Source organism: Pectinophora gossypiella, chromosome 26 (assembly GCF_024362695.1).
Source record: "Pectinophora gossypiella chromosome 26, ilPecGoss1.1, whole genome shotgun sequence".
NCBI lineage: Eukaryota > Metazoa > Arthropoda > Insecta > Lepidoptera > Gelechiidae > Pectinophora > Pectinophora gossypiella.
In genome coordinates, this window is record NC_065429.1 from 4,510,962 (window position 1) to 4,520,658 (window position 9,697).

Genomic DNA, 9,697 nt, shown 5'->3' on the forward strand with positions numbered 1-9,697 from the left:
ACCAACCAGCATTGGAGCAGCGTGGTGGAGTATGCTCCATACCCCCTCCTGTTGACTGAGGGGAGACCTGTGCCGAGCAGTGGGACGTATCATCATCATCATCAGCCCATTAACGTCCCCACTGCTGGGGCACGGGCCTTCTCTATGGATGGATAGTGAGATCGGTCCTTAAACCATCACGCGGGCCCAGTGCGGATTGATGGTTATTAACGACTGCTAATGCAGCCGTGATCAACGGCTTAACGTGCCTTCCAAAGCACGGTGGAGCTCGAGATGAAACCTTTTTTTTTGTGGTCACCCATCCTATGACCGGCCTTTGCGAAAGTTGCTTAACTTCAACAATCGCAGACCAAGCGCGTTTACCGCTGCGCCACCGAGCTCCTCTCCCTCCCCTTTATGTGTGTATTCTTTGAGCACTGGGGGGTTAAAATGGCCACATCGAAGCAATTCATTTAAAAAAGCTTTTTTTGCAATTTGACATTGCGCATATAAAAGTAAGTGCGCAATGCAATCAAATGTCAAATTGCAATATTGCTTTCTTAGATGAATTGCTTCGATGTGGCCATTTCAACCCCACTTGGTCATGATGTCAGATGTTCAGTATTCATGTGAGTTACGAAGTTCACTTGATGACGTCTACAAATAAAAAAAAAACATCTGTAAAACCCAAAATATCAAAGCCGGATGTTTTTAAATAACTTTTATGGTAAAGGGTGTTGGTAAATCGAAATAGGTAAATATATTTATTTATCTAATAATTACCAGTATAAACCATATAGGCATATGCCCAAAGCTGTAACTTATACATAAGTTAATGTAAACTTAAGTCATTACTTCAATATTTACAGTATTATACCTATATACCTAGTTACTAAACTTATCAAAAGTAATCAACCTACCTACCCCAATCATGTCTTTCGTTCTTCTTTTTTCATTACCCTAAGCTTTGATTCACCCTGGTTATTCATTCACTCATTCATTTTAAAATTAATTATGTCAATATTCCGTCCCATTTTTTTCGACGCCTAATAAAAACACAGGTGTAACTTAAAATAAAATTAGGAGGAGTCTGCATGAATATGAAAGTTTTCTTCAATGGACAGGTCAAAGAAAATTATGAATTTTAATAAAGAAAAATATATTTAAGCGCGACATTTTGTCACGTTTTTCTATGACGTCACAGGATGCTTTTTCAAACAAATTCTATAGTCATTTCTTGTTTTGACGTTTAGTAAAAAGTAATAGTAATTTCGAGTTTTGACTAGTTGGGAAACTATCCTATTATGTACTATTCGACATGCTGTAGACAGAAATACCATCAAATAAGCACACAAAGAAAACAAAATTACTCAGCATAACTTGATCAATAATTATTAATTATGGCAATTAATTTATACAAATATGAAAATATTATTTGTAATAACTTTAATATAGAGTGATGGCCTTGCTGATAGTACGATTACGCGGCAGATCTAATGTCGATCGCAATTGATCTTTGATGGCTTGTGATTAAAGTCCATCTTTATCCGTGCTGAGTCAAGCTCTTTTTCTGATCTTAAAAAATCTAGATTTTTTTGCAAAATGGTTGCTTAAGTAATTTGAAAATCTATAAATAGAATTACGCAAAATGTAAAATGCCTGTCCGGTTTACCGCAGATGCAACTATTTTTGGATGACACTTCTTGTGGAGTTGTGACGTTGTCGAATTTGTTTCCGAATCCATGTTTGGAACATAAATGATTCACGTGCTCAGCGGTGAAGGAAAACATCGTGAGGAAACTCACATTCCCGAGAAATGCATTTTCAGAGGTAACCTGTATTGGACTGGTTTTCCCTTCGCGGGTTCGAAGGTCAGACAGGCAGTCGCTTCTGTAAAAAACCGGACCTGGCGAATCTTCAGGTTAGGTAAGCGGATTCTGTGAAAAAGCAGAAGAATGGTTTGAGCGTTAAATAAAGAAAATTGGAAAGACAGAAAGGCTAGTGATTATTATATTATAAGGTTAGTGATTATTTAGAGGATATGAATGCATGAGATTAATTGTCTGGGAACGGATATTAGGCAGCCAAATTACTAAATTGTATAGGTAACAATATTTTATGTTTGTTTTTGGAACGTCTAGGGCCCTGTGCCGAGGTGTTTCTTGCAGCTTCTTTTCTCCGGCTATACAGATTGTGAGAAGCTGCAGTGGTTTTAGGCGGATGACGCGTTCTTTATGAAAAAAATAACGATTCAAAGTGTTACTATGTTACCTACGGAATAAAGATGTTTTTGAATTTGAATATACAGTGACAATGATACCATAACGAAGACTTTGGCGATGATTTATAACCTTATTTTTGAACTCGCCTTCAATTCACGTTAATAGAAAATACAAACCCTTTCTTTGACGTGACTTGTTGTAGATTTGCCGCAGATGGCATTAACTACTTGGCAGGACAAATGGGGAGCACTGAAGGCTTTTAAGCATTTAAGACAACCGGCCTGAGGGTGCCCAGTTGGGCGCAGTTACGATAAGCTGCAAAAGTCAAATCAGTTTCTTGCAAAGTAATAAATTAACTGGTTGCACTTAAGATCTCCTGGTTACATGTCGTTTCTATAATAGACCAAAAACACCTACAAAAACATAAATTTTATAATTATGATAAGTAATGGTTCATAATTTCACCACTGTTTACAAATAATTCGCTGTACTCAGTGACTGTACTTTTGCTCTTTGATGTACATATTTTCGCACGCCAGTTTATGGCGAGCGGTTCAGAACTAATTTGAGTTGATATGAAGTGGAATTTCCTGTCGGAAAACTTATGAAAATTTGTTACCTGTTTATAGTGTGTGTGTGTTTTTTTTAATTATTTTCAGTTCCATAGTTTTGCATCGGAAAATTCCACATGATGTCAACTCAGAATCATCACTCAGAATGTTTGTTTCCTGGTAGTGGTTGCCTGGAAGAACTTGCTCCAGAGCGATAAGGCCGCTCAAATTGTACTGTATTCATGTTTTATGTCTGATTGTTGAAATTTAGGTCGGTGCAATAAAGTATATTTGATTTGATTTGATTTTGAATCATGGTCTGAAATAAATATCCTTCAAAATTTTCGTTACGATGTCACTTACACCCTTTTTATGTTTTTTTAAATTATTTTCAGTCATTTTGTGCTTTAGGCTATATAGAACCCAAATAAAAAATAAAAATGTCAAATTAAATTCATAAAAAAATTATAAGTACTTAAATGTAAATAGAACACGCAAGTCACACATATACGGAATCTAGCGACTGTTCGCGTCGGTTAGAAAAACATTCACATTCGTTTTTGGTAACAATCAACTAAGCAGCCAAATTTTTTGTACGGGGCTTGTTTTTCTTGATATAAATAGGACATTTTCCACTATTAATTATTTGTAATTACGAAATTGAAGCATCACAAATGTATACTACCGTCACTCATTCAACTCTATTAGATCGATACAGATTGAAACCAATCGTTAAGATTCGCGATAACGACACAAGTTTGCCAGGAAAACTATTCAAACTGTTTACACTAACATTTTTATACTTTAAAGTGTCCTCAAGCTATATTAGCGTACTTGGTGACGAGCGGAGCGATTGCGATTTAATAACGTAGATAAGTTTATAAACGAACTCTTCTACAGTCCGCGCGCAAGTTCTCGCCGCCTGAAAGTTCTATTACATTATGCGGTTCATCGGGTGTAGTTAATAAATGGGAGTTCTAGCCATCCATTGAATCATTACACCGCCCGGTCCAAATTAATCGCGGTATATAATAGGAATATTATTTGCCATGTATCAGTTAAGTCCTTTTTGTAACTATATCGTTTTATTTTGGTGCAATAAAGAATATTTCAAACTGACATATGCTCATGGCAGGGAGAGGTAGACAAACACTGATTGGCGGACTAATTCAGCTTGACATAGTGTCCGCCAATAAGTTTCAGTCAATTGCGTCCTCCCCTTCTCACCGCGTACCTCAGGCAATGAAAAGAACTCGCGTGCAGACTAATACACTTTTCTGTTTGGAAGTAAGTACTTTAACAAAAAATACCTTCTCTTGCTTATCATATTGAGAGTGTTGCAAAAGTTGTCAAAGATGTACTCTTAGAAATGATAATATCATAAGCTCAACAAGGGACCGACGGCTTAACGTGCCCTCGGAAGCACGGAATCATCTTACTTTTTCATAGAGTCAGGTGATTCGAGTCTTAGCCTTACCAAACAAAGGGCAGTCTTACAAAGTGATTTCGACAATATCCCTATCGGTATTAGAACTTAGGACCTCAAAGTGAGAGGCATGCGTTCTACCAACTGGGCTACCACGGCTCTCAGGTATGACAGAGGTACATATGAATTAATAAACATAAGTATTTACTTGTTACTTTTATATTTTTTCATTGTACCATTACCGTTATGTCGTGGGTATATTACTGTAACATATTGTTACATTCTAAGCATTCTCTGGACCGATAAGAAACAAACCTTAGAAACATATTCAAATTCAAATTCAAAAACATCTTTATTCAGTTGGTAACATAGTTACACTTTGAATCGTCAATTTTTACATAACGAACGTCTCATCCGCCTAAAACTACTGCAGCTTCTCACAATCTGTATAGCCGGGGAAAAGAAGCTGCAAGAAAAACCTCGGCACAGGGCCCTAGACGTTCTTTAAATAAAAAAATAAAAATAAACATAAAATATTGGTAAGTACTTATACAATTGAGTAATTTAGCTGCCTAATATCAGTTCTCAGACAGTTAATCCCATGCATTCATATCTTCTAAATAATCACTAACTTTATAATAACCTTTTTTGTAAAGTTTTTGGTTAACTACTGTCTTCAAACAGTTGAAAGGCAAATTTTGAATGTCAATGGGAATCATATTTTATACATTAATTTTCAAACTTCAGTCTATAAGCCTAGGATTATAGACTATAGCACTATATATTATAACGTAAGTATTCATTATATTATAATGTAAGTATCCTAGGATTATAGACTAAAGTTTGAAAATTAATGAATAAAATATGATTCCCATTGACATTCAAAATTTGCCTTTCAACTGTTTGAAGACAGTAGTTAACCAAAAACTTTACAAAGGCGCCCAGTTGGGCGCGAACCTCGGCTCAGGGCGTCGTCTGAGAGGAAAAATATTTGAAAGAGTTAATCGACCCTAGTGGGTCGATAGCGATAATCGCTGATTGAGGGAAATCATCGACCACGCCGGCGGGGTCGATATCGGGGTCCTGATCCATCGCAAGAACTAAGTTCTGTTAGATAGAGAAAACAATCGATCGACCTAATATCGACTGATACATCACTATGCTCATTACAACACTAGCTTACGCACTTTGACAGATCTAATTCTTACCGCGCATTGAGACGATTGTAAAATGTTATCCTATTAAAATATAATCTATAATTGTACTTTTCTTCTATCGTGTAGGTTGTGAGGTGGATTACCAACCTCATCAACCCTGGTGTCAGGGTTACTATTGAGCCGCCAAAGGCCCCTGACATGGCTCATGTAACGATTACTCACTTACATCAGTAAGTAGTAACCGGGACCAGCGGCTTAACATGCCTTCCGAAGCACGGATCATCTTACATTCGGACAATCAGGTGATCAGCCTGTAATGTCCTAACCAAACTAGGGATCACAAAGTGAGTTTTGTGATATGTTGCTATCGGGATATGAACCCAGGACCTCCGGATCGTGAGCTCAACACTAAATTACTGGACCTCAGACGCCATTAATAATAATTGTACCGAACTGGTCGTTGTCTTTAATAAATAAATAAAAGAAAATGAAAATCGTTTGTTTCGGACAAAGTCCATAGAATGTTAGTGTACAAACGACTTACAAACTAGTGTTAGTAAGACATTATTCGGGCGATAAATACAAACTTATAAAGTGTGAAGCTCCATCCACCTTTTTACAAGGGGGGAGTCCCACCTATCACATAACGTCTTCAGGATACTGTTGGGCCTACCTAGTACCGACGCTTCGCCAACGCGCTTTAAATTATAGATTGGGAAATATAACATAATGTAAGCATGTAGAGTAATTGACCTATTTTTTTTTTTACATAACCATTGGGGTAGTCAAAGGTACATCCATCGCAAGATGAACTAAGTACCCACACCTCACCTAGCTTTCTGTTAGACCTACGTGATAGGTGAGTCGTATCGCCGTCTATAATGGTCGAGCCAACTGTGTTAGTGAAAACTGCACTTAAGATAAATTAATAACTCATTGGTACAGGGGTTCGGGACCCTAAGGTTGCCTGGAAGAATTTTCTGCTTAGCAATAAGGCCGTAAAATGGGCCTCTTCCGTCTCTTATATATTTGTTCTATTTATTATGTTTATCTTTGTGTGATAAAGTATTTTGTGGTTTCTATTTCTAGATTAGCATTTTATAATTTATCTTCGTCAAATACCCTATTTTGCGCCCGAAGGACGTAATATTTATACGATCTCGAATCATGGCGAATCAGCTCGCCACACCAAACACATCAGAACCCCGATACCGACCCGGCCGGCGTGGTCGACGAATTCCCTCTTTCAGCGCTCATCCGTAGCGCTGGTCCGGCCAAGTAGTTCATGCCATTTGCGGCAAACCTACAATAAGCTACGTCCAAAAAAAAATTGTATTTGAATAAATCGCTCCGCTACCCGCGCCGCTCGTCACTAACCCCCGACCCCACTGTCCGCCTCTAGCTAGTCGACCAATGCGCCACCACCCTGTATATAAACGTACTTCTATGCCAAGACTCGCCAGTATCTCTTCCGCCCCCATCCATCTAACAACACAACAAAAATCACAACAAAGTCGAATCACCAACGGTCCTGTGAATCGAAGGAGATCCGCGCGAATCGTGCTCCGGGCTTTTTGAATTGTAAGTACTTATTGTTTATTTAATCAAATCATTTAAACAAACAAAAACAAAAGAAAAACAAAAAAAAAAACAAATATAAAACATTTAGCGACAGAACAAATTGGCGGTTTTATTACTCTGAAGCAATTTGTAACATTAATAACTTAATTAATTTAATTATTTTTGTAAGTAGATTGGGTTATGTTTTTTAAGAAAATAAAAGTAAAAAGAATTGAGAAAATGTAAGTAATTAGTTAGAAAGTATTGTTATATATTTGGTTGTTTTTTTTACTTATTTGTAGTACAATGTGTTTTCTCGGGAAGAGCGGTCTCTCCTGATACAGGCGCTACGCTTAAAAAGAGGCTCCAATCACCTATAATAGTGTATTGGTTTTCTACAAATAAAGTATTTTGTATTTTTTTTTGTATTTTTTTGTATATTATTAAAATTACTCTGGCCATGCTGTGAGTGCACTTTCATGTAAATCTTCATTCATTTTTGTAAAAAAATACATTCCAATTTTATGTGTGAATATATAATTAAAACATTTGTAAAACAAAAAGCATGTGTTTTGTTGTTATAAAACGTTTGTTTGTTTAAACAAACAAACAAGAAACAAGAAACATTTATTGAGAAGCTGTGTAGGTACATACATGCAGGTGTCAAACATTATAAAATTGTCTCAACAGCATGTCCATGTCGGACGTACAATATTACAAATAATGTCAGTATTGAGCATCAAGGAATTAAGTAAGTACCTAATAATTAGTCACATTATAAACATTTGTCAATTTTAAATATCATTGTTCAACTTCAACTTTATGGTTGTATGGCAAATATCATTGTTGTTGAAAATATTCATTCAAGTCATAAAATTCCATATCAACTAAGTAACACATAAGTATGTGTTAAGAAACAAGGAAAATAGTGATAAAAACATGAAATAAGGCTTTCAAGAAAAGCCATAGTTTTCAAGCCCTTTCATTTTTAAAATATAACTTTTGTTTCAAAATAATGCTGAAAATAATTCACATTCGAAAATATCTTTATTCAGTAGATAACATAGTTACAGTTTGAATCGTCGTTTTTCACATAACGAACGTCTCATCCGCCTAAAACTACTGCAGCTTCTCACAACCTGTATAGCCGGGGAAAAGAAGCTGCATCAAAAACCTCGGCACAGGGCCCTAGACGTTCTTTAAAAAAAACACAAAATATTGTTATACAATTTAGTCATTTTTACAATATAGTTTTAGTAACATAGTTAGGTTGCCTATTGAATAAAGATATTTTTGAATTTCAATCATAAACATAAACATAAATAGCCTATATACGTCCCACTGCTGGGCACAGGCCTCCTCTCAATCAACCGGAGAGGGTATGGAGCATACTCCACCACGCTGCTCCACTGCGGGTTGGTGGAGGTGTTTTTACGGCTAATAGCCGGGACCAACGGCTTAACGTGCTCTCCGAAGCACGGAATCAACTTAATCAATAATCATTTATTTACCAAGTGTAGTTGTAATTTGTTTGCTCGTGGCTTGCTTCTGCCTACCCGGATAGTTATTACGAGCGTGAATGTGTCTGCATTTAGAGATTTGAAGTCGCTGACAATTTTATTTAATATTATTTCTGAGTCAACTTAATACATCACAATCCGTCACTTCGTCTTCGATAGAAAAGTTATTTCCGAGAGTTTATTTAATCTATTGACTCTGTGCTTACATAGATACAAAAACTCACGCCTATTTCCCACCGGGGTGAGCAGAGATTATGGAATTACAATAGCTTCGATCCTGACACACTTCTCTTGCTTCCTCCACATTCATCAATCGTTTCATACACGCACGCCAGTTCAGAGTAGATCGTACTTCTTCTATCGTGTAGGTTGTGAGGTGGATTACCAACCTCATCAACCCTGGTATCAGGGTTACTATTGAGCCGCCAAAGGCCCTTGACATGGCTCATGTAACGACTACTTACATCAGTAAGTAGTAACCGGGACCAACGGCTTAACGTGCCTTGCGAAGATCGGATCATCTTACTTTCGGACAATCTGGTGATCAGCAAGTAATGTTCTAACCAAAATCGAACCCGAAACTAAGTTTGCTTCAAAAAGTGGACACAAAAGTATAAGTATCGAATTCCAATCGATTTCTAAATGAATTTAATCGTACTTTAGCCCTTAATGCGGTAATCCCTGTACCTAGACGTGAAGCCATATACCAGCAGTCACTCACACTGACGTTACCTTGCTATACAGTTATTAGGAATATAGCACAATCGGAATACAATACAATACAAAAAACGCTTTTTTCCACATATAAATCATCATCATCATCAATTTAAGAGCCACGCTCTTGTCGGTGCAGCATTTTCCATGTTACTTTTTTAGGGAAAAATAGGGCAGTGGTTTCCCTCTTGCCTTCCGCCCCGCAGTACTCTGTCTGACGCGAGTGGGATGGCGCCCAGAGTAGTCTATTACAAAGCCATACTAGGGCTCCTGTCCTCCGCCTCTGAATAGTACTGACAGTTACTGCTGCCCTCTGCCAGGTTCTAGATTACAGTCCCTGTGACTTGCCCCTTCCGTCCTGCATTGCCGTACCGATGACTCTCATCTTCGCCTCTTCAACCGTTGAGGTCTTCACCCGTATCCCTGGGCAAGGGTTCTACGTTATACCCCGTAGGTCTGGGTCCCTATTCGAACTCAGCCACCATCTCACTCCGGCCTACTGAAGGGGCGCCCACCCCCGCGGCAAGGACGCGCCGAACGGGAATTGTTCCATTGGAGGGCAGAGAAG